Source organism: Bubalus kerabau, chromosome 14 (genome assembly GCF_029407905.1).
Source record: "Bubalus kerabau isolate K-KA32 ecotype Philippines breed swamp buffalo chromosome 14, PCC_UOA_SB_1v2, whole genome shotgun sequence".
NCBI classification, from domain to species: domain Eukaryota; kingdom Metazoa; phylum Chordata; class Mammalia; order Artiodactyla; family Bovidae; genus Bubalus; species Bubalus kerabau.
Window position 1 is genome coordinate 59,794,562 of NC_073637.1, and position 23,111 is coordinate 59,817,672.

The following is a 23,111-nucleotide window of genomic DNA, read 5'->3' on the forward strand; positions in this document are numbered from 1 at the left end:
GAGGCTCTGAGCAATCACATGTGGCCGGCAAAACCTATTCAGGCAGGCTAGAGGACTTCCAAAGGAGTTTGTAGGTTGAAACACTGTCACACCCAGGAATTATTAACTGGAGCTGTAAGCTAACTCTTTTTTCAGAGAGAGGTAGTGGTGGGCAGCCCCCCGTAAAGTCAGAGGTGTAGGTGAGAGAACAAAGCAGAAAGTAGGCAGACTCTGGTTTTGGGGGTAGATGCTCGAGAATTTCCAGGGGGACTCCTGAGGCTCGATCCCGCCTTTGCGTATGCCGAGCCTCCTTCCTCATGACCTTTGCCATGGGCGGAGCTCCTCACGCTGGCTCCTAGCAGTGATAGACTTCCAGTTGAGCTATTCCAGATCCTGAAAGATGATGCTGTGGAAAGTGCTGCACTCAATATGCAATATGCACTCAATATGCAATATGCCGGCTCCCGGCACATATACTTAAGACTGCAGTAGCTGACCACCACACGAAACCCTTATCACTTTACTAGGCCCAGTGAGAAAAGAAATCTTCCATTTTTCCTAACTGATGGCTATTAATCCAGGCTCTGAAATAGAAGTTCTCACAATCTGCTATGAGAGACCTTTGAAAACCTAATTATAGTATAGTATAAAATGTGCCTGAGAGTAGATGGTCAATTAATTCTTAGTGAGTAAATGAACAAATGGTTAAGTGAAAAGCTTAACCTACAGTGTGTATCTTTTCTAGAGACTTCAACTTAAAATTACCAGTTATCCTATATCAGCAAAGACTAAAAATTCCAGTTCATGTATATATTCACACAACATGCCTCATGCCTGTCTGTGGCTAGAATAGAGAAGAGGAAGATCTGGGAGACAGAAAGTGGAGCATGTAGACTCTTGAAGAGTAGAATGACATCAGGACTTGTGTGCCTCAAAAAAGAAAGTGTTTCAATGTAGAAAAATCTTCAGTGATTTGTTTTTATAAACATCCAGTTCTACGCTGGCAGTATATTCGAACAGTTCCATGAGAAAGTGCCATCAGCACAAAATAAAATATCTCCTAAGACTTCTAAATATCCTTTGACTGTTTCCTTTTCCGAGTTTCCAAGAAGAACTTAATTGTGAGATAAGGCAAAAGCAGAAAATTTTTCCAATTACAGAAAAATAAGTAGACCTCATTAAAGTTAAACCTAAAAATATATTCACCTATCATCATTCATCTTTACTTAGAAAACAATAGTTGCCTATCCAAACAGAGAATTTGATTGATCCTAGGTTCTCAAAACACACATGAATGGTTTTGGACAGATGTTTCATCAATGACAAATTGGCCTTGAGGGAAATGCGACCACCTTGGAAAAAAGCCATGTACCCAAATTCTTTTAGTTTCAGCAGCACTCATTTAAAACTATTCTCTAATCTTAAATTTCTAAGTAAACGTCTGTAAAAATAAATATTAAAGGACTCCTTTTAAATTAGATTTAAATAAATCCTCTAAAGGCTAAGATTACGGTTTTAAGTGACCCACTAATCAACTCTCCAAATTTATGGCAATAATATTATTGGCAAGAGTTTGCAAAGTGGTTGATGGCATCAACCACAAAGCCCTGTTTATAAATACATATTATCACATTAGGGGCACACTGTTTCAATTTTTAGAGCATTCCATTTAAGTTCCAACTTTGAACTGATCTGATTAATACTTTTTCTTTTAGTGGTTGTATTTCATTTATGACAACACTCAGTGGGAACAGAGAAAGTGTTCCATTTAAAATTAAAGAGTTTTGATGGTAACATCAAAAGTTGTGGAATTGTCTCTCAGATATTCTCCAGAAAGTAGGGTGGAGAAAAGGTCTGTAGTAGTGTTAATTTAGTGTTTTCAAGAGGAAGCAAGATGAATCTAAGAATTTAAGAGCTCGGTAAATTGTTGAGCTGTTTCTCCTGAATTAATGTTAAAGGTTCTCTTATCATAGAATTAGACACTCACAAATACATTCACACTTACACACAAACACCACCACCACATATAATGAAGGCTCCTTATGCTATGAACTTGTTTTCAATCTACCCACTCCAAATTTATTGTGTTGCTTAATTTTATATTTCAAAACTCCATTATTATTATCTTGAGATCTGTTTTAATGGCATGTTCAAGAAATCACTTGACCAAACCTTAAGTGCAAAGGGCAAATGCAGAAACAACGAAGCATGTCTCAGATTCTCTTGATCTCATAAAAGTGGATCTATGGATATTTTTCATACAGAAATAAATGGATCTATGCACATATATGCACATACACATGTTTTCTTGGGTCAAACAGTTCATAATTCAAATGGTAAGGAAGATCTAGCAATTCCTAGAGACTTTACATTGGTATATTTGAATTTGTTTGACTTTAAAATTTGTAAATATTTATAATATTTAATACTTCTTACAGAATATTCTCATGGGAAGAGAGGATGAATTGTGATAACCTAACCAGGTTCCAGCCTCCCTACTTATCACTGTTTCAGAAATTGCACAGCATTGCAAAAATAACTCCCCTTACTAAACTCTGGCCCAGGCCACCTAAGTTTCTCTCTCTATCTGCTAAAGGAGATCAAAATGCCTAAGACCTTATATTCAAGAACACGAAAAGAGGCAAAGCTAGCAAGATCCGTAGACAGGATCAAGTTCAACACTTCTCAGTACTGTCTAGAATAGTGACCTGAGCTTCCCCTCTTCACCAGGCCAACCCCTGTCCATCCTTCATATCTCTCTCTGGCTTCTGCTCTGATTGGCAAGTGCTCTTCCTCTGAATTCATCTGTAATTCTTTCTCAGGAAAATAATATTGAGTAGTCCAGATGTCAACTGCCCCCTCATTCCCATAGTTGTATAACACTTCACCAAAAAAAAATTCACTGTGTAAATTGGTTTACACACACTCTACCATTAACAGCTTTGAAATTCAGTTTGGGCATCTATCTTCTTCAGAGTCATCTTTGTTATCACTCTATCCTGGTGGCACCCTGGCCTCCAGGATTCTCTAGTCTCTCTTAGGCAGAACAATTCTACTGTCAAGCATTCCAGAAGCATTTCAGTGTTTAAGAAAACACAATCATGCAAATAACAGTGTCCGCTTTCTCCAGAGGAAATTTATCCAGTCTGATGTTTACTGATCTTGCTCTTTGAAATCTTTCCCTGCATACTTGCCAAGTCACTTCAGTTGTGTCTGACTCTTTGTGACACTATGGACTGTAGCCCTCCAGGCTCTTTGGTCCATGGGATTCTCCAGGCAAGAACACTGGAGTGGGTGGGGATCTTCCTGACCCAGGGGTTGAACCCACGTCCCATCTGATGAAATAAAAGTAACATTGGGATTCTATGGTTCTTTTCTCTGGAGCTCTACCAGTGTGATTCAGCGACCCTTTATGATTCTACTTTGTCTTCCATCCTACATTTATCCAGCAAACAGGTTCCTCACTTACACGGTCTATATGCCTTTACTCTACCTCACATATACCTACTTGCTTACTCATAGTTTCTGCTTCCCTCATAACTTCAGCCTATACATTAGATTATCAAGACCTCCCTGACTTTTCAGTTTATGCTCCCAGTACTGCCTACTTCAAATATTTAAACTAAAAACAGTTCATCTCCCCAGGTCATCTTTTATATCTGGTCCTATTATAGCTCATTGGAAAGCAATGGATTGACTGCCCTTAGTCTGAGGCCTCGCCTGGTTGTCCAGTTGTGTATGGACATGGTACAAAAATGATCATCCAGACTCACTCCTTCTGCAGCCACTGTAGTAGCTTAGCTCTCCTTAAATTGACCCAGAGGGAAACAACTATTATGAGTGTGGTGAGTTATATCAACTGTAGTTCCATCTTTACTATTGCAATAGATAGGTGGTCCCCAAGCCATATCCCCTTTTATGAGGCAGTACACCCATCTCTCTGGTTTCCTGAGCATGGCTGTTAAAGACTTATAGAAGCCTTCCTTCTACAGGAAACTGTCCTCAGCTGACAGGAGCTGCCTCACCCCACAAGTTACTGCCTTTTCTCCTCTTGTTCACCTTTCTTACCCTGCTTTACTTCCTCTCCTGCAGCTTTTTCCCCCCCTCCTGAGGAGCACTCCCTCAAAAAAATCTGCATCTGAATTCTTGTCTCAGGCTCTCCATCTAAGGAACATAACTTCAAACCTGTTAAATAAAGGTCCCTTTTCATTGGAAATAAGTAATTCTGCCCACAATTTATGATAGTAATAACTTTGCATTTATGTTTTAAAAACCAGGATTCAGATTCTATTTTTATTTCAGACATGCTGTCATTTAAATAGAGATATGAAACTGCATAATAAATCTGCTAAAATGATGTGCATGAGATTGAGGTGAAATTAAATGAAATGACCTATGACAGGCTTCAATCATATTTGTATGGATAATACTTTCTTTAAGAATCATATTTAAGTATTCAAATTCTTCTTTATTATTCAGATATAAGTGACATATAACTCTATTAGTTTCAGGTATACAACATAATGATTCCAAATTTGTATATATTGTGATACAATCACAATAAGTCTAGTTAACATTCATCTAATTTAAAATTTTTTCTTGTGATGATAACTAAAGATTTAGTTTTTTATCAGCTTTCAAACGTACAATACTGTATTATTAACTATAGTCACCATGATATACAGCACATGCATGAATTAATTTTTATTTTTTAAAATTTTTTTTAAATTTTATTTTATTTTTAAACTTTACAATATTGTACTGGTTTTGCCAAATATCTAAATGAATCTGCCACAGGTATACATGTGTTCCCCATCTTGAACCCTCCTCCCTCCTCCCTCCCCATACCATCCCTCTGGGTCGTCCCAGTGCACCAGCCCCAAGCATCCAGTATCGTGCATTGAACCTGGACTGGTGACTCATTTCATATATGATATTATACGTATTTCAATGCCATTCTCCCAAATCATCCCACCCTCTCCCTCTCCCACATTGTGTGAAGTAAGCCAGAAAAAAAAACACCAATACAGTATACTAATGCATATATATGGAATTTAGAAAGATGGTAACAATAACCCTGTATATGAGACAGCAAAAGAGACACTGATGTATAGAACAGTCTTTTGGACTCTGAATTAATTTTTATTATGAATGGAAACTTTTACCTCCTGACTACCTTCATCCATTTTTACCCACCACCCAAACCCCACCTCTGGCAACCAGTAATCTGTTCTCTGTGTCTGTGGGTTGTTTTTTTTTTTTTTTTTGACTTCACAAATAAGAACATACACTATTTGTCTTTCTCTGTCTGACTTATTTCATTGAGAAGAATGTATGGTCCATCCACGATACATCCACGATACACTGGTCTATCCACGACAGAGTAAATGGCAAGATTTTCTCATTTTAATGGGTGAATAATATTCCACTCAATTCATATTCCACATTTTCTTTATTCATTCATCCATTGATGGACACTTAGACTTTCCATATCTTGGTTATTATAAATAATGTTGCAATGAATATGATATAATTGATATAATATATATTATATATTATATAATTATATAATATATAATTATATAATATTATATAATACATAATTATATATTATATAATATATATAATATATAATGATATAATATGAATAATCTTTTTTTAGTTAGCATTTTTTATTCCTTTAGATAAATACCCAGAAGTTAATTGTTGGATGATATGGTAGTTTTGTTTTTTGTCTCTTTTTTTAAACACAAACGTGCATTTATTGGAGTCCATGCCATCTAATCTGAGTAATCAGGACTAGAAAAGGGAAGAATTAAACCTAAACAACAACAACACTGAGACATTCATTGCCTGCATTGTGAGTCAGTTCAGAAGAATCTGTGTGCTGGCAAGCCAGTCTCCTCCCTGAGAAGCATGCTTCGTTCTCTGTTCTCCTCCAGCATCTTCATCTCTCTCAGTTAAGGCCTGGACAGTGTCAGGGCAGTGGCCACACGTATTCTGGAGCTGTGGGCTGGTGGGAGTTGGGCCCCAGGCCGTCAGTCACCCGAGGGGTCAGGCTCCCGGCCGCCCAGCTCTGCCGTCTGCCTCCAGAGCTGCTCTACTGTCTGCAGCAGGGCTGACCACTCCAGCTCCAAGGCCAGGGCCGCCTGCTTTAGCCTGCTTTTGCTAGTTAGGAGCTTCTCAGGGGTGGCTCCCAGGCTCTGGATCCTTCCATTGGCCACCTGCAGTTGTTCAAGGAGGTCACAGTTCTGTTTGCGTAAGCTGCTGTTGGTCTTCTCTAATTTGTCCGTTCTTTGGTTGTCACTGAGAGAAGACTCGATAAGCTCTTTCTGAAGCACGTGGTACTCAACTTCATAAGCTTGTAACTTTAGAGGAGTTCATCTCAAACACCTAACTGATGGTCTTCAACATCTACACCAAGCCCAGGTTGGGTAGTATGCTTTTTATAAAGTCAACTATGGTTTCTAGGTTTTCATGCTGCAGAATCAAGGGCTTATGGTATCCCAGCAGACTTAAAGCCACTTTAAATATGACCTCTGATCCCTGAAGAAAGATCACATCAAAGACTCTGGCGACGAAGCCCGGGGGGAACTGCAAGGCAAACACACTGAGGAACTAGGGCGCGGCATAGAGGCTGGGGCTGATCTCATGCCCCTCCAGGTGGTTGGATAGGTCCTTGTGGTGATCATGGAACAGCCTTGAGAGCTGGTACATCTGGATCTGTAAAATAATCATGTCTGTTCAATACTGTTTCCACAGTCCCATGTCAAACATGACATGTTAAATGCCTCTTCTTCACCCATGTGAAGCAGCAGGATGCCTGCTACAAAGCTGTGACCTTGGCAATAGCCCACTTCTTCATCTAGAAGCGAGCAGGCCTTCAGGATGTTGTAAAGTGACAGCTGCCCTGCTCCTAGCTGAGCAGAGTAGTACCGATGTGTTGGAAAGGTTCGCCCGAGGTCAATGAGAATGGTATGCGGCTGGGAGGTGAGCTGCTTTAAGAGCTCTTTGTAGGGCATCTCCTTGGGCTGCTCTTTGCTGAGGAACAGGTGCTTCAGGTGGCACTGCTCCACCAAGAATTTCCAGATTTCACCCCGGTGATGTCGTGGCACACCTTGGCCAACAGCCAAGTACATTTTTTCCATGTCAAACTTAGTTTTTGATCTTCCTGGAGTGCTTAGCATCTTTTCCCACACTGTAGTCACTTCTTTAAGACAAGGAGTGATTTCTGCATAATCAAGGTTTAGGCACTTGTTCAGCAAATCATTCTCAGAGGCTTGCAGCTTTTGATTTTCCTTCTCCATCCTGAGCAGCAGTATCTGTTGTAGAATGGCCTTTTGCCATAGCTCTCGGAGTTCACAAGATGTCCTTTTCTTTTCCTCTGGGATAGGGCCGAAGGGTCCATCTTCATAAACTGGTTCTAGAGGAGATCGTCGGGAAAGCTCTCGCAGCTCTGAATAATCTTTGTATCTGCTGAGAGAATCACAGGCTTTCAGTGGGGTGGCCACTCGAAGGAAGGTCTGCTGCCTCCATGGTCTCTGTGTCTTTATGGAGGTCCTGCTGGCGTCACCCATATGGTCAGCTTTGGATTCAAAGTTCTTTGATTCATGAGGTGTCTGTGCTCACTGAGTGATACCTCACAAGCTTCCTTTGTGAGACCCCTGGGGACCCCCATGCCAGCTGCAGAGGCTTTCTGGCATTCCATGAGGACATGACTCAGGTGTTGGCAAGACTTTGGAAGCCCTGCTTGGGTGAGGGCAGGGCTGGCTCTTCCGTGGGTTGGCTCTCCGAGTCACTGGACAGGTCCTCCAAGGAGCTGAGGAGCCTGAAGCAGCTCTTGGAGATGGGCAAAGCCTCCTTTTCACAGCCAGATAGCTCTTTGCTGGTGTTACTGAATGTTCCAGACACAGAGCTGTCCAGACCCAGACTGGCCGAGTGCTCCTGGAGGCCTCTGGCTTTATTATCCCAGGACAAAATACTTTCTAAAGATTCTGTTAAAGACCTCTTCACTTTGTTTTTCAGCATATCCAGCCTAAATCGAGTGGTACGATGGTAACTCATTTCCAATATTCTCCACTGCAATCTGTGACATCTTTTTTTATCTCCCCAATATGGACGTGAACTTTTAGCTTCTCTTCATGTAAACATCTCAGGAAAGAAATAACCAGTTCATTCTCTCACTGCTCATTCCTTGATCTCAGTTTCTGAACCTCCTCAAAAATAGTTGCTTGCTCCTGATTAGTTAATGTTGTCAGGTGCTTCTGGAGCTCTAGTTTGGTTTTGGAAGAATTCCTTCCCTCGATCTGCTCACAGAGCTTGTGCAGGCCCTGGCAGGGGGAAGCCCTCACATAGCTGGACCAGCACCTTCACTGTCTGCTGCACTGAGGCCACCATGATGGCCTGCTTCAGGGTCATCATGATCTTGATAGGTAGTTAGAATAGGAAAAAGGAGTCCAAAATGGCAGTGGCTAAAGACAAAGAAAAGAAAAGCCTGCGGAAATGGAACAAAAGAAAATCTGAGGACCAGAGTGAGAACCTCAGGTGAAACAAACAGCCCTCCTGGCTATCCCAATTTACATAGGGCAGGGGGGAGGAGAAAAAAACATAAAAAAAGGAGCCAAAATTGAGCCTTGGCTCTTCTTGTGGGTCAGACCACCCTCACAGCTCAAGGATGTATTTTCCTTTGCTTGCCAAATAAAACTGAGCTGTAACCAAGCTGTAACCCTGGTCTGCCATTTCAAATTTTTGCTGCAGCGAGACAGAACCGAGGAAATTACACTCTCCCTTGACAATCTCATCCATCAGAGCTTCATTTGTGCACTGAAACACATAACAGAGGAAATGAAAGCCTCAACCTCCTTAAGACTCCCGGCAGATAAAACCAAAGTGGGCCACATATCTAATACCCTGAGAGCAAAAGGATATCTCCTGAAAATTTTTCTCCACTGCTATTTTTTTTGTGTCAGGACTGATGAGGTAAACTTCTGATTGACCAACTGTGAAGAGCATAGTTCAAGCTTCCTCAATATCTGTCCACTCCACAATATTGAGTCCACTAATCAGGTGGTTCTGGATGTCACTTTCCTCAAAAGAGTTGAAGAAACTACTACTCTGCAAGCCTGCATCCTGAAACTCCTTTCCGAAGGCCAAGGAGTGGCAGCCAAGGCTTTGAGAAGGACTTGCACACCGGCTGAGGACCAGCTCAGCATCCCCCAGTGGCTGCAACGCAGACTGGAACTGATCCGAGAGAAGCCACCACTCACGTGACTGAAGCCCTCCAAGCACTAGTTGATCAGGGCTGGCGGAGCCTTCCTGAGCGCCATCACCACGTGGCCGCAAAACAGCACCTCGAACTTCTTGCGAAGGTGTCATTGAACTCCGTCTGACAGTGCAGCTCCTCCTGGCGGGCCTGCTGGATGGAATTGATGATCTCAGGCACCTTGGCCACCCAGCTAAACAATGGTGAGATCAAGGACCAGGCGGTGGCTCGTTGTCCCGGGCTCCCACTTACTCCCACTGCCTGCCCTAGGGGTGGCAGGGAGTCAGGGGCCAGCTTGGGGTGCAGCAGGGTGGGTCATGGCTCCCCTGGCTGCAGCAGCAGACTCCTCCCCACCTGTCACATGGTAAAAATGAAAGTGAAGTCTCTCAGTCGTGTCCAACTCTTTGCAACCCCATGGACTGTAGCCCACCATGCTCCTCCATCCATGGGATTTTCCAGGCAAGAGTGCTGGAGTGGGTTGCCATTTCCTTCTCCAGAGAATCAAACCCATGTCTCCCACATTGTAGGCAGACGCTTTACCATTTGAGCCACCAGGGAAGACCCACCTCACTTGGTAGTTCTGTTTTTGAGGAAACACTATATAGTTTTTACATAGTGGCTATACCAAATTAATATTTCAACCAACATTACATATCCATCTTCTCAGCAATGCATGCTATTTCTTGTCTTTTTCATAATAATCCAGACATGCATAAAGTGATAATCATTGGAGTTTTGATTTGCATTTCCCTATTTATAAGTAATGTTGAGCACCATTTCATGTACCTGTTGGTCATCTGTGTGTCTTCTTTGGGAAAAAAAAATCTATTCAAATTCTCTGCCTGTTTTTTAACTAGATTGTTATTTTTCTATTGAATTCTATATATTTTGAATATTATTCCAGTATCAAATACTTGGTTTGCAAATATTTTCTCCCATTCAGTTTTTTGCCTTCTCATATCATTGCTGTGGAGAGACTTTTAGTTTGATGTAGTCTCACTTGTTTTTGTTTTTATTGCTTTACATTTGGCATCAAATCCATGAATCATTGTTAAGACTTACGTCAAGGATCTTACCACTCTGCTTTCTTCTAGAAGTTTTATAGTTTCAGGTATTGTGTTCAAATCTTTAACCCATTTTGAGTTAAATTTTGGGTATGGTATCAGATAGCAGACGGCTGTCATTCTTTTGCATATGTTCCAGATTTCCCAACACCACTGACTGAAAACTGTCCTTTGTCCCTTATATAGTCTTAGCTCATTTAAGCAAATTAATTGACCATATGCAAATGGGCTTATTTCTGGGCTCTCTTCTATTCCATTAATCTATGTCTCTGCTTTTATGCTAATACCATACTGTTTTCATAATTATGGCTTTTGTGATATAGTTTGAAACTAGGTACTGTGTTGTCTCCAGATTGCTCTTCTTTCTCAAGATCACTATGGCTTTCAGAGTCTTTTGTGGTTCCATATACATTTTAGGATTGTTTGCTCTATTTCTGTGAAAAATTCCACTGGAATTTTGATAGAGATTGCATTGAATCTATAGACTATTTTCAGTAGTATGAACACTTAATAATATTAATTCTTCCAGTCTATGAACAAGTAATATATTTCCATTTTATTTGTATCTTCTTCGATACCTTTCAGTAACATCATATAATTTCCAGTATACAGGTCTTTCACTTCTTTAGTTAAATTTATTTTTGATGCAATTGTAAATGAGATTATTTTCTTAATTCTTTTCTGACAATGCATTATTGGTATAGAAACACAACAGTTTTTTTTTTATTTTGTATCTTGCAACTTTCCTAACTTTATTGCAACTTTTGCATTTATAATGTATATAAACTGTCATGTTTTCTACAACTAGTGACAGTTTTATTTCTTCCTTTCAAACTTGGATTTTTTTTATTCTTTTTCTCACCTAAATGCTCTGGCTGAGACTTCCAATACTATGTTGAATAAAAGTGGTGAGAGGGGGCATTTTTGTCTTGTTGTTGGTCAATCACTTAGTCATGTCCAACTCTTTGTGACCTGATGGACTGCAGCACACCTGGCTTCCCTGTGCTTCACCATCTCCTAGAGTTTGCCCAAACTCATGTCTTTTGCCATGAGTTGGGAGTCTAAGTATCTCTGTCACTCCCTTCTCGTCCTGCCCTCAAACTTTCCCAGAATCAGGGTCTTTTCCAATGAGTCGGCTCTTTGAATTAGGTTGTGAAACTATTGGTACTTCAACTTCAGAAACAGTCCTTCCAATGAATATTCAGGACTGATTTCCTTTAGGATTGATGGGTTTGATCTCCTTGCTGTCCAAAGGACTCTCAAGAGTCTCCTCCAGCACCACAGTTTGAAAGCATCAGTTCTTCGGTGCTCAGCCTTCTTTATGGTTCAACTCTCACATCCATACATGACTACTGGAAAAACCATAGTTTTGACTACACAGCCCTTTGTTGGCAAAGTGATGTCTCTGCTTTTTAATGTGCTGTCTAGGTTTGTCATAGCTTTACTTTCAAAGAGCAAGCATTTTTAATTTCATAGCTGCAGTCACCATCTGCAGTGATTTGGAAGCCCAAGAAAATAGTCTGTCACTATTTACATTTTTTCCCCATCTATTCTCCATTAAGTGATGGAACTGGATGCCTTGATCTTAGTTTTGTGAATGTTGAGTTTTAAGCCAGGTTTTCACTCTCCTCTTTCACCTTCATCAAGATGCTCTTTAATTCCTCTTCACTTTCTGTCATTAAGTTGGTGTCATCTGCATATCTGAGGTTACCGATATTTCTCCCGGCAATCTTGATTCCAGCTGTGAGTCATCCAGCCCATCCTTTTGCATGATGAACTCTGCATATAACTTAAATAAATAGGGTGACAATTGTTCAGCCTTATCATACTCCTTTCCCAAATTTGAACCAGTCTGTTGTTTCATGTCTGGTTCTAACTGTTACTTCTTGACCTGAGTACAGATTTCCCAGGAGGCAGGTGAGGTGGTCTAGTACTCCCATCTCTTTAAAAATTTTCCACAATTTGTTGTTATCCACACAGTCAAAGGCTTTAGCATAGTCAGTGAAGCAGAAGCACTGAAATTTTTCTGAAATTCCATCACTTTTTCTATGATCCAGCGGATGTTGGCAATTTGGTCTCTGGTTTCTCTGCCTTTTCTAAATCCAGTTTGTACTTCTGGAAGTTCTTAGTTCACATACTATTGAAGCCTAGCTTGAAGCATTTTGAGCATTACCTCACTAGCAGATGAAATGACTGCAATTGTTGCCTAAGTGATTTCTTTGAAAGTTTGAACATTCTTTGGCATTGCCCTTCTTTGTGATCGGAATGAAAATTGACCTCTTCTAGTCCTGTGGCCACTACTGAATTTTCCAAATTCTGACCCTAAAGTTTTTAGCTTTACACAATTGAGTATGATATTAGATGTGGGCATGTCCTGTATGACTTTTTACTATGTTGAGGTATGTTCCCTCTATATTCACTTTGTTAAGAGTCATTATTAAAAAAAGATGTTGAATTTTGTCAGATGTTTTTTCTGTATCTATGGAAATCATATGATTTTAATCCTTCTTTTTTGTTAATGTGGTGCATCATGTTGATTTGCAGATGGTGAATCATCCTTTTATCCTTGGAGAAAACCCACTTGATCATGATGTATGAGCCTTTTAATTTATTGTTGATAAATTAACAAATTTAATTTATTTAATTAAATGTAAATTTAACCAAACAAATAAATAGTTTGCTAATATTTTCTTGATGACTTTTTCATCCATGTTCATCAGTGATATTGATCTGTAATTTTCTTTTCTTGGAGTGTCCTTGTCTAATTTTGGTATCAAAGGTAATGCTAACCTCAAAAAATGAGATTTGAAGTACTCCCTCTTAAAATTTTTGAAACAGTTTGAGACTATTGTTGTTAATTGTCTTTAAATATTTTATAGAACTCACCTGTGAAGCCATTTGGTCTTGAACTTTTGTTTGTTGTAAGTTTTTGGTTACTGATTGAATCTCTTTACTAGTAATCAGTCTATCCATGTTTTCTATTTCTTAATGATTCAGTCCTGGTAGATTGTATGTTTAAAGAATTTATCCATTTCTTCTTGGTTGTCCAACTTGTTGATATGTAATAGTTCATAGGAGTCTCTTAACGATCCTTTGTATTTCTCTGGTACAGTAACATCTCCTCTTTTATTTCTAACTTTATATATTTTAGTTCTTTCTTTTTTTTCTTGGTGAGTTGCTAAAGATTTGTCAATTTTGCTTACTTTTTTAAAAGATCAGCTGAATTTCATCTTTTGTTTTGCCTTTTTAGTCTTTATTTCATTTACTTCTGCTCTGATCTTTGTTATTTCCTTCGTTTTAATAATTTTGGAATTAGTTGTTCTTGTTCTAATTCCTTGAAGTGTAAAGTTAGGTTGTGTCCTTTTTCTTAATCTTGATATAGACATTCAGATCAGATCAGATCAGATCAGTCACTCAGTCGTGTCCGACTCTTTGCAACCCCATGAATCGCAACATGCCAGGCCTCCCTGTCCATCACCAACTCCCGGAATTCACTCAGACTCACGTCCATCGAGTCAGGGATGCCATCCAGGCATCTCATCCTCTGTCGTCCCCTTCTCCTCTTGCCCCCAATCCCTCCCAGCATCAGAGTCCTGTCCAATGAGTCAACTCTTTGCATGAGGTGGCCAAAGTACTGGAGTTTCAGCTTTAGCATCATTCCTTCCAAAGAAATCCCAGTACTGATCTCCTTCAGAATGGACTGGCTGGATCTCCTTGCAGTCCAAGGGACTCTCAAGAGTCTTCTCCAACATCACAGTTCAAAAGCATCAATTCTTCGGCGCTCAGCCTTCTTCACAGTCCAACTCTCACATCCATACATGACCACAGGAAAAACCATAGCTTTGACTAGACGAACCTTTGTTGGCAAAGTGATGTCTCTGCTTTTGAATATGCTATCTAGGTTGGTCATAACTTTCCTTCCAAGGAGTAAGCGTCTTTAATTTCATGGCTGCAGTCACCATCTGCAGTGATTTTGGAGCCCCCAAAAATAAAGTCTGACACTGTTTCCACTGTTTCCCCATCTATTTCCCATAAAGTGATGGGACCGGATGCCATGATCTTTGTTTTCTGGATGTTGAGCTTTAGGCCAACTTTTTCACTCTCCACTTTCACTTTCATCAAGAGGCTTTTGAGTTCCTCTTCACTTTCTGCCATAAGGGTGGTGTCATCTGCATATCTGAGGTTATTGATATTTCTCCCGGCAATCTTGATTCCAGCTTGTGTTTCCTCCAGTCCAGCGTTTCTCGTGATGTACTTTGCATATAAGTTAAATAAGCAGGGTGACAACATACAGCCTTGACGAACTCCTTTTCCTATTTGGAACCAGTCTGTTGTTCCATGTCCAGTTCTAACTGTTGCTTCCTGACCTGCATACAGATTTCTCAAGAGGCAGATCAGGTGTTCTGGTATTCCCATCTCTTTCAGAATTTTCCACAGTTGATTGTGATCCACACAGTCAAAGGCTTTGGCATAGTCAATAAAGCAGAAATAGATGCTTTTCTGGAACTCTTTTGCTTTTTCCATGATCCAGCAGATGTTGGCAATTTGATCTCTGGTTCCTCTGCCTTTTCTAAAACCAGCTTGAACATCAGGAAGTTCATGGTTCACATATTGCTGAAGCCTGGCTTGGAGAATTTTGAGACATTAATCACTATAAATTTTCCTTTTAGAACTGCATTTGTTCCTTTGCATAAGCTTTGGTATATTTTATTTTCATATTCTTAAGGTATTTTTAAATTTATCTTTAGATTTTTTTTATTGACTAATTGATTGTTCAGTATCATTATTTAATCTCCATATGTTTGTAAAATTTCTCTTTTTTTTTGTAATTGATTTCTAGTTGTATACCATGTGGTCTAAAGGATGCTTGATATAATTTCAAACTTCTTAAATTTATTAAGACATTTTGTGGTATAACATATCTCTTCTGTAGAATTCTTCATATACATTTGAGAAGAATGTGTATTGTTTCTTTTGGATGAAATGTTCTGCATGTTTTTTTAAATCCATTCAGTCTTAAACACATTAAGATCAATTTTATTGAACCTCTTTCTGCATTATCTATCTATTGATGGTGGTATTAAAGTCCCCTACGATTATGATATTACCATCTTTTATTCCCTTTAGATCTATTAATATAGTTGCTTTATAATTTAGGTGCTTTTATGTTGGATGCATAAATATTTTAAAATGTTATATCCTCTTGTTGGATTGACCTCTTTATTATTATATAATGACCTTCTTTGTTTCTTACTATAGTCTTTGTCTTAAACTCTATTGCCTGATGTAAGTACAAGCATACCTCATTTTACTGTATGTCACAGATTTTTTTTTTTTTTTAACAAATTGAAGGTTTGTGGCAATAGGGCATCAAAGAAGTGCCATTATTCCACATTATTCCAACAGCATTTCTCACTTCATGTCTCTGTATCACATTTTGGTATTTCTCAAAACATTTCAAACTTTTATTATTGTATTTTTTATGGTAATCTGTGAGTAGTGGTCTTTGGTGTGACTGTTACAAAAAGATTATGAATAGCTGAAGGTTCAGATGATGATTAGGATTTTAGCAATAAAGTATTTTAAAATTAAGGTATGTACATTGCTTAAATATAAGGCTATCTTTTATATATATTGCAAACTTAATAGACTATGTATAGTGGGAACATAACCTTTAATATGCGCTAGGAAGCCAAAAATTTTGTGACTCACTTTATTGAGATAATCATTTTGCTATAGTAGTCTGGAATCAAACCCACAATATCTCCAAGGTATGCTTGTATAGCTACTTCAACTTTTAAAATTCCATTTGCATGCTACATCTTTTTATTGTTCCTTCACTTATACTCTGTGTGTGCATCCTTTGATCTGAAACAAGTCTCTTTTAGGCAGCATATAGATGGGCCTTGTTATTTTATCCATTCGGCCACTCTCTCTTATAATTGGAGGATTTAGTGCATTTACATTCGAAGTATGTAATATATACTTATAGCCATTTTGTTAACTGATCTGCAGATATTTTGTAATTTCTTTGTTCCTTTCTCCTTTTGCTCTCTTTGTGATTTGAAAGTGTTCCCTAGTGGTATGCTTAGATTTCTTTTTAATCTCTTGTGTATCTGCTATAGGTTTATGCATTGGGGTTACCATGAGGTTTACAGAAAACAATTTATATCTATAATAATCTATTTTAAACTTTTAATTTTTTATTGGACTATGACAATTAACAATGTGAGTTTCAGGTGGACAGCAAAGGGACTCAGCCATATATATACATGTATCCATTCTCTTCCAAACTCCCATAACATTGAGCAGAGTTCCATGTACTATACATAAGGTCTTTGTTGGTTATCCATTTTAAATAAAACACTGCCCTATTTTTGAGTTTCTGAATCCTTTTTTCTGCATCCTCTAGTCTGTTATTGAGCCTCTTTGTTGTATTTTCAGTTCAATCACTGTATTCTTCAGCTTTATTTGTACTTTCTCTTTGCAAAATTTATTTATTCAATCTTCTCTAAGTTCAGTGAGCATCTTTATGACCATTATTTTGAAGCCTATCTGGTAAATCTTTTATATCTATTTCATTAAGTTCTTTTCCTGAGGTTTCATAATTTTTTTATTTGAAACATATTCCTCTGTTGCTTCATTTTCCTTGATTCTCTGTATGGGTTATGCATTTTTATGCACTAGATGAAACAGTCACCACCTCTAGTCTTGAAGGAGTGCTCTCCTATAGGAAATGAATATTATCATTCAACTCTGCCCTAGCTCTTTGGTCTCTCAAATTTTTGTGATTTTTCCAAGCAGCCTATTTTTAGTGGCTCCCAGTTAATTGAGGTATGCCCAATCCTGTCAGTGTCCAAAAGGAAGGATCTTAGTCAACAGCTAGATTCAGGCTTATTAGAAGCCAGGTCCTTGTGCAGCAACTTTTAAAGTATAAAAATAGATTTCTTTAAGGGAAGACTTTTGTTATTGTTGTTTGGTCGCTAAGTAATATCTGACTCTTTTGTGACCCTATGAACTGTAGCCCAGCTAGTTCCTCTGTCCATGGAATTTTCCAGGCAAGGATACTGGAGTAGGTTGCTATATCCTTCTTCAGGGTGTCTTCCCAAACCAGGGATCAAAGCAGTGGCTCCTGCTGTGTCTCCAGCAGTGCAGGTGGATTCTTTACCACTGAGCCATGGGGGAAGCTCCAAGAGAAGACTGGGATATGGGCATTTGTCTCCTCTCTCTGTGCTGAGACTGGGGGTGATAACCAGTTAAGAAATCTTTCTTACTTTGTCACTGTCCCACTAAACCCATAAACATAAGAACAGCAGGCAACTAAAGCCAGGCTTTCAAGGGACTATCTTCTGTGTGGCAGATGCAAAAGTTGGGACACCAGGATTATATACAAGCTCCTTTCTTAAAGACACAGATGACCTGAGTGGGGCAGAAGGGGAGTGCTAATATGATGCCTGCCATCTTCCCCACTCTCTGAGGGAGGGAGGTTATAATCAGCCCTTGGACATGTGTCTACTTAGAAGCCTGCCCTTCAGGCCACAGTTATAAAAATAAACTAATAGGCCTCTTTCGCAGAATGACTGGACACCTTAATCTATTGCCTCTCTGCTTTACCTTGTAGGTGGTAGCGGGTTCAGAAACTTCTCCATTTATTAGAGTCCCGTCGGACCTGAAAGCCTAACCCCACTGGTCACCAGAGCCAGGTGATCTAGAGGTGTCCTCTGGGTGGCAGAGGTTAAAACTGAGATACCAGGTAAGTGTACAAGCTGCTTTCCAGGAGGTATCAGCAACCCAAAGTGAGGCAGAAGGAACACACAAAGATGGCACCCCTGGCCTCTATTTTTGGAGAATATTTCCATAGGTCACTAGATGTATGTTAAAGTACATCCTCAGGCTGATACTTAGATACAAGCAAATAGACTTTCATAGAAAGTAGAAAGTCTAGGTGCTTTGACTATCTGTGTTGGGATCTGGGATGGGTGAATCTATGCACAGGAGCCCTTTAAGAACTGCTTTCAGTTCTCAGTAGACTTTTGGTTCTCTTGACCCAAGCACCACTGACTTCCAAAACTAGAATTTTGGGGGGCTCATCTCTTGGGTGCAGGTCTTAAAAGTTAGGGTGCCAGATGTGGGGCTCAAAACTTTTGTTCATCAGGAGAAGCACAGGGTTTTGAGTCTCCTCCTGATTGCAGACTGCTGTACCAGGGCTGTGATTTATGGCTAGACTGTGTCTCAGTCTCTGCTACTCACTTCGATATGGGTTTTTTCTCATTTGCTCAATTTATAGGAGTCATACAGCTGGCTCTGGGTTTTTTTCTTAATTTTTATTTTTTAGAGTGTAGTTGATTTACAGTGTGTTGTGTTAGTTTCAGGTGTACAGCAAAGTGATTCAGTTATAAATATACATACATCCATTTTTTTCATATTCTTTTCGCATTTAGGTTATTACAGAATATTGAGCAGATATTCCCTATGCTATATAGTACGTCCTATTTTTTCTAAGACTATGTGTATTTTTATTAAACCACCAATATCATTTTGAATATTTCTCAAAACAATTCTTATTACTATTTTATATAATTATTATTTGTATATTTCCTCCCCTTTCTCATCAATTTTTTATTTTTTTAATTTTTATTTTTTGTTTGGAATATAGGAAATGGCAACCCACTCCAGTGTTCTTGCCTGGAGAATCCCAGGGACGGGGGAGCCTGGTGGGCTGCCGTCTATGGGGTTGCACAGAGTCAGACACAACTGAAGCGACTTGGCAGCAGCAGCAGTTGATTAACAATGTTGTGTTAGTTTCAGATGTAGAGAAATGGATTCAGGCATACATATACATGTATCCTTTCTAAAATTCTTTTCTCATTTAGGTTATTACAGAGTATTAAGCAGAGTTCCCTGTGCTATATCATAGGTCCTTGTTGGTTATCTACTTTAATTATAGCAGTATGTACATGTCAATCTCAAACTCCTAAACTATCCCTAACCCCCACCCTTCCCCCCTGGTAGCCATAGTTTGTTTTGTAAGTCTGTGGGTCTGCTTCTGTCTTGTAAATAAGTTCACTTGTATCATTTTTTTTAAGATTCTGCATATAAATGATATCATATAACATTTGTCTTTCTCTGTGTGACTTAACATCACTTAGTATGATAATCTCCAGGTCCAGCCATATTGCTGCAAATGGCATTACTGCATTCTTTTTTATGGTTGAGTAACGTTCTGTAGTATATATGTATGTCTTTATCCATTCATCTGTCAAAGGACCTTTAGGTTGCTCCCATGTGTTGGCTATTGTAAACTGTGCTGCAATGAGCTTTGTAGTGCATGTATCCTTTCAAACTACGTTTTTATCTGGATATATGCCCAGTAGTGGGATTATTGGATCAAATGTTAGCTCTATTTTTAGTTCTTTAAGGAACCCATACTGTTCTCCAACTTACATTCCCACCAACAGTGTAGGACAGGTCTCTTTTCTTCACACTCTCTCCAGGATTTACTGTTTGTAGATTTTTTGATAATGGCCATTCTGACTGGTATGAGGTGATACATTATTATAGTTTTGATTTGAACTTCTTTAATTGGTAATGTTGAGCATATTTTCACGTGCCTCCTGGTTATATGTATGTCTTCTTTGGAGAAATGTCTATTTAGGTCTTCTGCCCATTTTTTGATTTAAAAAAATTTTTTATTGAGCTTCATGAGCTGTATCTAAACTTTGGAGATTAATTCTTTGTTAGTCACATTGTTTGCAAATATTTTCTCCCATTCTGTAAGTTGTCTTTTTGTTTTGTTTATGGTTTCCTTTGCTGGGCAAAAACTCTTGAGTTTAATTAGGTCCCATTTGTCTGTTTTTGTTTTTATTTCCATTACTCTAGGACACAGCTGAAAAAGATATTGTTATTTATGTCAACAAGTGTACTATGTTTTTTTCTAGGAGTTTTATAGTATCCCATCTTATATTTATGTCTTTAATCCAGTTTGAGTTTGTATATGGTGTTAAAGAATGTTCTAATGTCATTCTTTTTTATGTATCTATCTAGTTTTCCCAGCACTACTTATTGAAGAGGTTGTCTTTTCTCCATTGTATAGTCTTGCCTCCTTTGTCATAGATTGACCACAGGTGCATGGGCTTATTTCTGGGTTTTCTATACTCTTCCATTGATCTATATTGCTGCTTCTGTGTTAGTACCATACTGTTTTAATGACAGCAGCTTTGTAATATGATCTGAAGTCAGAGAAGCTGATTGCTCCAGCTCCAACTTTATTTCTCAAGATTCTTTTGGCTATTTGAGTTCTTTTGTGTCTCCATAAAAACTTTAAAAATTTTAGTTCTAATTCTGTGAAAAATGCCATTGGTGATTTGCTAGGGACTGCATTGAATCTGTAGATTGCCTTGAGTTGTATATTCATTTTGACAATATTGATTCTTTCAATCCAAGAACATGGTACATCTCTCCATCTGTCTGTGTCATCAGCATCTATGGTTTTGGGAGTACAGATCTTTTGCCTCCTTAGGTAGGTTTATCCCTAGGCATTTTATTCTTTTTGATGCAATGATAAATGAGGTTTTTTTCCCAGAGAAAAATTTTCCAAATGTAACTACAGATTTGGTGTGTTATAGATTTCAAATGTAACTATAGATTTCATGGAAGGAGGTGAGTTCAGGGTCCTTCTGTGTTGCCATCTTGAACCAGAACTCTCAAGATTCAAATTATTGAACTGACTAGCCTAGTAGAAAATAAAATTGAAACATTTTTAGTTATTTAAGGATAACTAAAAAAAATGAAAGTGTATTTGAAAGGATTTTTGAAAAATAGAGCAGAATAGTTAACCTTAGGAACCTATCCCATCCCCCAGTCAGAAACAGTAAAGAAGGAAGAAAAGTTAATTTAAAGTAACCAAAATAGAATTTTACATTATCCAGATTTTAAAAGTTACTATTACATTTCAATTTTACTTCTTAAAAGCTAACTTTTCATCAAAGATTATTAATGATACATTTCTTTCACTGTATTTTATACATAAACATCTTTTTTGATAAAGTTGTTTCAGATGATTAGTTTACATCCCAATTTAAAATAATTCAAAGAAAAAATATCTCTTAGGGGATAAATGTCTCTTGTTATTCCTAAAATAGCTATTCTCAGCAATAAGTTGGTCAAAGAACACTTAGTTTAAAGCTTCATTAAAGACATGAAAAATTTATATGTTAATTTTTCATTCTGACATCAATATGAATTTGATCATTAACATCACTGCTATATCTGAAATCTCTAGAAAGATTTTCTCTTTTATATAAAGAACCTTAGATTTTTGTTGTTTCTTGGTGATCTAGTATTAATTGACTTCTCTATAATTGGTTAGCTTGCTTTGAATTGGTTAAATGTTCCCTGTAATACTGATCTTTTTAAGCTTAATATGAAATATAAGAGATCAAGTTTTTGCCAAGAAGATATCCTTCCCCTCTCTTCCAGTCTATGTACCGTAAAGACTGTAGCACTTACATTCTACATTTTGAGTCCCTCTACCTGGAGTCAGATTCTTTAAGAAAGATTCCCTCCACTTACAGGATCATGCATGTGTTTGAGAAAGCTAAACCTTTTGTCAAATATTATCATTCAGATCAGATCAGTTGCTCAGTTGTGTCTGACTCTTTGCGACCTCATGAATTGCAGCTCGCCAGGCCTCCCTGTCCATCACCAACTCCCAGAGTTCACTCAGACTCATGTCCATCGAGTCAGTGATGCCATCCAGTCATCTCATCCTCTGTCGTCCCCTTCTCCTCCTGCCCCCAATCCCTCCCAGCATCAGAGTCTTTTCCAATGAGTCAACTCTTTGCATGAGGTGGCCAAAGTACTGGAGTTTCAGCTTTAGCATCATTCCTTCCAAAGAAATCCCAGGGCTGATCTCCTTCAGAATAGACTGGTTGGATCTCCTTGCAGTCCAGGGGACTCTCAAGAGTTTTCTCCAACACCACAGTTCAAAAGCATCAATTCTTCAGCACTCAGCCTTCTTCACAGTCCAACTCTCACATCCATACATGACCACAGGAAAAACCATAGCCTTGACTAGACGAACCTTTGTTGGCAAAGTAATGCTCTGCTTTTGAATATGCTATCTAGGTTGGTCATAACTTTCCTTCCAAGGAGTAAGCGTCTTTTAATTTCATGGCTGCAGTCACCATCTGTAGTGATTTTGGAGCCCAGAAAAATAAAGTCTGACACTGTTTCCACTGTTTCCCCATCTATTTCCCATGAAGTGGTGGGACAGGATGCCATGATCTTCGTTTTCTGAATGTTGAGCTTTTTTTTTTTTTTTAATTTTATTTTATTTTTATACTTTACAAAATTGTATTAGTTTTGCCAAATATCAAAATGAATCCGCCACAGGTATACATGTGTTCCCCATCCTGAACCCTCCTCCCTCCTCCCTCCCCATACCCTCCCTCTGGGCCATCCCAGTGCACTAGCCCCAAGCATCCAGTATCGTTCATCGAACCTGGACTGGCAACTCGTTTCATACATGATATTTTACATGTTTCAATGCCATTCTCCCCAATCTTCCCACCCTCTCCCTCTCCCACAGAGTCCATAAGACTGTTCTATACTTCAGTGTCTCTTTTGCTGTCTCGTACACAGGGTTATTGTTACCATCTTTCTAAATTCCATATATATGCGTTAAGCCAACGTTTTCAATCTCCACTTTCACTTTCATCAAGAGGCTTTTTAGTTCCTCTTCACTTTCTGCCATAAGGGTGGTGTCATCTGCATATCTGAGGTTATTGATATTTCTCCATGCAATC

At 38.7% G+C, this 23,111-nt stretch overlaps 1 pseudogene; it reads right to left on the reverse strand.

Moving 5' to 3' along the window:
- Window positions 1-5,830: 5,830 nt before the first annotated feature.
- Window positions 5,831-9,441, reverse strand: LOC129626913 (TBC1 domain family member 1-like; annotated as a pseudogene).
- Between the last annotated feature and the right edge of the window lie 13,670 nt (window positions 9,442-23,111).